A 7,006-nucleotide genomic window follows, 5' to 3' on the forward strand; every position below is an offset into this window, starting at 1 on the left:
CATCCTACCAACAATTGGAATGAGAAAAGTTAGTAGAAATAATGAGGGGATAAGGGAGTACAGTCTGCAGGGTTATATCAGGTTTTTTGATTGGCTGAAAGATGGCAGAGAATAAGAGAAGAGAGACTGGGAGGAGAGGGATGCCTGTCTTTGTGAAGATGACTTTGCTTCCTTCCCGGCAGTGTAAGCATCCCATAGAGGAGGGAATTTCCCTCTGTCTTGCCGTTATGTTTGGTGACTCATGGTGGTTTATCAGGTGTAGGCAATTTCCTGGTCAGTGCTGCTCAGTGGCCAAGTAGGTCTGCATTCACACTGTGGTCACAGGCAGGGCAAACTCTCCTTGTTAAGCGAGAGAGTCTGTGTTGAAACCAAACTCATTCATTTAATTTTCTCACTTGTAAGCTGGGTCTGAAAAAATACATATTTATAATGAAATGGAACCATAAATATAAGATAAAAATAAAACCATAAGAATTGAGGAAAATTAAATTATTTTTCTCTTTATAAAGGGAAGAAAAAAAAACCCTATGGGCTTATTTCAAATAGCAAGATTTCCAGTAATTTAAAAAAAGTTTGCCTTTATATATAACTTTTAAGAAAGATAATGTCACTCTATGTACCTTTTTAAAAAAAAAAGATTTATTTATTAAAAGGCAGTGTAACAGTCCCCATGGCCACCACACTGGAGACTGGCAAGCCCAGGAAGGGAGAGCCCTTTAAACTCCTAGGAATTTTAGATATTGAAACATTCCCTGTGCACAGGCTTCAATATGATATGGTTCATTAGATCTGTGGTGGCTGGCCTAGGATGTTTTTTGTTAACTAGCAGAATCAGAAGGTCCTATGATGTCAGAGTAGGAGGATTGATCTTGATGACTTTAGTGTGCTGGTTCCACTATAGATACAATTTTGCAAAGCAAAGAATCCAGGAAAGAATTGCCAGAGAAAGAATTACAAATAAGATTTTACCTGAAAGTACCCACCTCAATCCTGAAAGAAAAGAAACCAACAATAGCAGCAATTAAGAAATCTCAAGCATAGAAAACTAAACATAGTTCCCTGAAGAGTTGGGATCAACCACAAGAAATATTTTATACAATAAAAAAGCTTTAAGCAAGCCAAAAAAAACCCATCCCCCCCAAAAAAAGGGCAGTGTCACACACACACACACACACACACACACAGAGAAGGAGAGAGAGATATTGTTGGTTTACTCCCCAAATGGCCACAATAGCTGGGTCTGGTACAACCTGAAGTCAGGACACAGGAACTCCATCTGGGTCTCTGACATGAGTGACAGTAGCCAAAGTATTTGGGCCATGACCTGCTGCTTTCCCAGGTGCATTATCTGGGAACTGGACCAGAAGGGGAGCAGCCAGGACTAGACTGAGTGCTCCGATACGTGATGCTGGTATCACAGGTGGTGGCTTAACATGCTGAGCCATGGCACAGACCATTATTCTGTGAATCTTACTTATAGTCTTTTTGTTATTTATTTTATTTTATTTTATTTTTTTTATATACAGAAGATCAATTTAGTATATATTAAGTGAAGATTTCATCAGTTTGCACCCACACAGAAGCACAAAGTGTAAAATACTGTTTAAGTACTAGTCATAGCATCAATTCACATTGGACAACACATCAAGGACAGATTCCACATGAGAAGTAAGTACACACTGACTCCTGTTGTTGACTTAGCAACTTGACACTCTTGTTTATGGGGTCAGTAATCTCCCTAGGCTCTAGTCATGAGTTGCCAAGGCTATGGAAGCCTTTTGAGTTCGCCGACTTTGATCTTATTCAGACAGGGTCACAGTCAAACTGGAAGTTCTCTCCTCCCTTCAGAGAAAGGTACTCCTTCCTTGATGGCCCCGTTCTTTCCACTGGGATCTCACTTGCAGAGATCCTTCATTTAAGTGTTTTTTTTTTTTTTTTTTCCCCAGAGTATCTTGGCTTTCCATGCCTCAAATACTCTCATGGGCTCTTCAGCCAGATCCAATTGCCTTAAGAGCTGATTCTGAGGCCAGAGTGCTATCCAGGACATCTGCCATCTGCCATTCTTTGAGTCTGCTGTGTATCCTGCTTCCCATGCTGGATCGTTCTCTCCCTTTTTGATTCTATCAGTTAGTATTAGCAGACACTAGTCTTGTTTGTGTGATCCCCTTGACTCTTAGACCTATCAGTGTGATCAACTGTGAACTGAAATTGATCACTTGGACTAGTTAGATGGCACTGGTACATGCCACCTTGATGGGATTGTATGGGAATCCCCTGGCACGTTTCATTTTAAAGATATAGCAGAACTTAATGTGTATAGAAATCTAAGCAATCCATCTTTAAATATGAGAAAGTTCGTATTCATAAAATCCTTCCGTTCCATTCTGATTTCATGATATTCAGTAATTATTCCTAACTGATTTATTATATGCTTTGGTGACAAGTTTGACTTAAATCCACAACTCATTAAATTTGTGTTTAGACATTAAATCTATGTATTGCTGTGTCTTTCCCTACCTGACTCTCTGGAAAGAGTGCTGTGGATATCGTCTTCATGATCTAGTTCTTAAAAAATCCTCAATATTCCAAAGGAGTTAATGAGTGGGAGGCATTACATTTATTACATTTGTTCTTTAAAACATTTTAAATAAGAAATGAATCCATTAAGCAATCTGCAAGGAAAGCCATCTCTCTCAGGGATTTCCATTTTAATAAAATTCCTCAAATACACAGTTTTTCTTTTGTAATTTAATTTCTGCTGCAGACATCCATCTAATTTACTTGTGATTTATCATAGTTTTAATTTTGGTAAAATTAGTGGTCCATATTTATGAAGAGGTAATCTTATTTTTTTCCCTTACCTCATTCAATTTTCAATGAGTGAAGGGGCTGGTGTTGTGGTATAGTGGGTTGGGCTGCTGCCTGTGATGCCAGCATCCCATATGGGCACTGGTTTGAAACCTGGCTGCTTTACTTCTGATCCAGCTGCCTGAGAATGCACCCAGGAAGGCAGCAGAAGATGGTCCAAGTGCTTGGGGCCCTTCACTTACGTGGGAGACCTGAAGGAATTTCCAGTCTCTTGGCCTTGGCCTGGCATAGCCCTGGCTATTATGGCCATTAAGGACATGAACCAGTAGATGGGAGATTTCTCTCTCTCTCTCTTTCTCTTTCTCTGTCTCCCTCCCTGTCTCTCTCTCTCTGTCTCTCTCTGTAACTCTGCCTTTTAAATAAATAAAACATGTCTTAAAAATGAGTAATTTGTCTTTTCCACTAATATTTAGTTTTAGAAGTTAATGCTTTTGAACAATAACTAGGTTCACACGTTCTTCTCCAGCTGTTACCTGGAACTTGCTGGAGCCAATGGTGCCTAATGTTTATCTTAATAAGAAATCAGTTCTTTAAGATGCTGGTTGAGACATCTGTGTCCCATATCAGAGTTCTTGAGTTCAATTCCTGATCCTGGCTTCCTGCTGATGTATACCTTGAGAGGCAGTGTTGACGACTCAAGTAGTTGTACTCCTATCACCCATGAGGAGGACCTAGATTGAGTTTTTGGCTCTGGCCATACCTATTGTGGGCTTTGGGGAGTGAACAAGTGGTTGGGAGCTCTGTCTCCCCCTAAATGAAATGAACACTTTGAGTTCCCTACATTAAATTGTCAGATTCAACTTGTGGGTTCTTGAGCAAGTTGCTTACCTATATTCGTGGCAGAATATCCTTGTGTATATAGAGAAAGTGCAGTCATTTCCTGCCTACTTCAGAAAAAGGCAGTAAAGCCCAGTGGCTAAGGCAAATGATGTCTGTGGTTCTGGAGTCAGATGGGCCAGTGGTTAAGTCTTAGCTTTGCTACTTGGTGCAGTGTGATCTGGGAAAATTCCTTAAACTTTCCAAGCCTCAGTTTCCTCATTTAGATAGGAAAACAGCAAGAGGGTGATTATTAAGATGAAATCCAACCATATGTTGTATGTGCTTGGTATAATGATGGGCATTAAGCTTCCTGAATCATTGTGGTATATTTAGGTATATATTAGTGAAGATCAGATAAAATATGAGGGAGTCTTCAAAAATTTCATAGAAAATATGTGTCACCTTAACTTTCCCTTTACCCCAGAGCACTGAACAGAACTTCCTGGCCACACCCACCACACACCTCTATGTATTACATGAAAGTAGACACTCCACTAATCTACACAGAGATAATCCAAAGATAAAAGCCACCACAGCAAAAAAACAAAGATGAAACCAAAGAGTATCTCCACAAATGCTGAGTAACAAACACACCAATTCAGGAAACAAGAATAAGGAAGACAACATCATACCCCCAAAAGAATGTAACACATCAATGCTAGATTGTGAAGATGAAGAGTTTGAAGAAATGTGGGAAAATGAATTCAAAAATTTGATCATAAGATTACATAGAAATAATCAGAAGCAAATGCACAATCTAATGAAATTCATACATGACATGAAAGAAAATTTCTCCCATGAAATTAAGATCTTAAAGAGAAAGCAAAATGGAATCTTGGAAATGAAGAATTCAATAGAACAAATAAAAAATGCAGTGGAAAGCCTTAATGACATAATTGGTGAAGCAGAAGAAAGAATATAGGAATAGAAGACAAATTACAGAAAGTTATACAGTCAGACAAAAAACAAGAAGAGGAAATTAGAAAACTAAAAAACACTTTTGGGAATCAACAGGATACTATCAAACGACACAACATATGGGTTCTAGGAGTTCCTGAAGGTGTGGAGAGAAAGGATTAGAAGGCCCTTTTAAAGAAATAATAACAGAAAACTTCCATAATTTGGAGAAAGAAAGGGACATCCAAGTACAAGAAGCACATAGAACTCCTATTAGACATGACCTGAAAAGCTCTTCACCACAACACATTGTAATTGAACTCTCCATAGTAAAACATAAAGAAAAGATTCTAAAATGTGTACAAGAGAAATGCCAGATTGCTTTCAGAGGATCTCGTATTAGACTCACAGTGGACTTCTCATCAGATAAGGAGAGAATGACGTGATATATTCCAAGAATTAAGAGAAAAAAACTGTCAACCAGAATACTGTATCCTGTAAAGCTTTCATTTATGAATGAAGCTGAAAAAAAGACCTTCCAAAACAAATTGAATTTGTCACCATTCATCCAGCCTTGCAAAAGATGCTTAAGAACGTGCTGCACACAGAAACACAGAAATATGTCACTATCACAAAAGAAGGTAAAGGAAGAAAATCACCCCGTAAAAGTACAGAGGAAATCCAAAGTAAAAAATAGGCATATTTATGGAAAAATGGCAGAGAAAATTTGTTACTTACCAATAGGCCCCTTGAATGTAAATGGCCTACGCTCCAGTTTAAAAAAAAACACACACAGACTGGCTGAATGGATTAAAAAACAAAACCCATCTATCTGCTGACTACAAGAAACACATCTCTCCAACAAAGATGCATGCAGACTGAAAGTGAAAGGATGGAAAAAGCATTTCCATGCCTATAACCAAGGTGGGACTACATCAAATTGAGAAGTTTCTGTACTGCAAAACAAACACTCAGGAAAATGAAGGGGCAACCGACAGAATGGGAGATATTAATTGAAAACTATGCAATTGATAAAGACTTAATAACCAGAATATATATAGAGATCAAGAAACTTAACAACAGCAAAACAAATAACCCAGTGAAGAAATAGGTAAAGGACTTAAACAGACATTTTTCAAAAGGAGAAATCCAAATGGCCAACAGACACATGAAAAAATGTTCAGGATCACTAGCCATCAGGGATAAGCAAATCAAAACCAAGATTTCACCTCACCCCTGTTAAAATGGTTTTCATACAGAAATCAACAAACAACAAACGCTGGTGAGGATGTAGGGAATAAGGTACCTTAATCCACAGTTGGAAATATAAACTGGTAAAACCACTATGGAAGACAGTATGGAGATACCTCAGAAATCTGAATATAGACCTACCATATGACCCAGCCATCCCATTCCTTGGAATTTACCCAAGGGAAATGAAATCAGTAAATAAAAGAGTTATCTGCACTCTGATGTTTATTGCAGCCCAATTCACAATAGTTAAGACATGGAAGCAATCAAAATGCCTGTCAATTGAAGACTGCATAAATAAAGTATGGGATATGTACACTATGGAATTCTGCACAGTGGTAAAAAACATGAAATCCAGTAATTTACAACAAAATGGGTGAATCTTGGAAACATCAAACTTAGTGAAATAAGCCAGTCCCAAGGGACAAATACCATATGTTCTCTCTGACCTGTGATAACTATCAGAGCCCCTAAAAGGCAATCTGTAGAAGTAAAATTGACACTTTGAGAAGCAATTTCTTGAACAAATACAGTATTTGTTGAACTGTTTAACATGGACTTAAACATATGTATATAACACCAATTGAAAATACATCTCAGTAAAAAAATAAGAGTGGGAATACGAGAGGGAGAAGGAAGAGGTGTTGAGAGAATGGGTGGGCACAGTGGGCAGAATCACCATGTTTCTAATGTTGTGATGTGAAGTGTGTGAAGTTTGTAATTGTGAAGCTGTGTAGTTCTACAAACATTCCTATGGACTTACTTCTAAGGGTACAGTTTAAAAACTTGCCATGGGACCCCAAAACCCCTTTTGCTGGGTGGTAATAATACCATCTTAAGTATTAAAGTGATCAAATGGATAGGATTAAGGGTCTGGTAGTGATAATTGATAGAATTAAAAAGGAGCGAATGCTCCAACGTGGGTAGCAGTCCACACAGCAGACTCGTAGAATGACAACCGCTTTAAATAGCAGGCAATCACTGACATCATACATAAGAATGTTAATTGTTAAATTAACAGGAGTCACTGTGCACCAACCTCTGTCCTCAAAGAGTTGTATTACAACTATGTCTAAGTACTCTCAAAAGATATGTGATTCTTGGGTACTTCATCAAAATTAATTGTTTCTAAAAAAAAAAGTGAAATTACCTTCAATATGCAATGACGTTG

At 38.1% G+C, this 7,006-nt stretch overlaps 1 pseudogene; it reads left to right on the forward strand.

Moving 5' to 3' along the window:
- Window positions 1-670: 670 nt before the first annotated feature.
- LOC100341998 (cytochrome c oxidase assembly protein COX20, mitochondrial pseudogene) lies at window positions 671-1,298 on the forward strand (annotated as a pseudogene).
- Window positions 1,299-7,006: the final 5,708 nt, after the last annotated feature.

This window comes from Oryctolagus cuniculus, chromosome 1, assembly GCF_964237555.1.
Source record: "Oryctolagus cuniculus chromosome 1, mOryCun1.1, whole genome shotgun sequence".
Lineage (NCBI taxonomy): Eukaryota > Metazoa > Chordata > Mammalia > Lagomorpha > Leporidae > Oryctolagus > Oryctolagus cuniculus.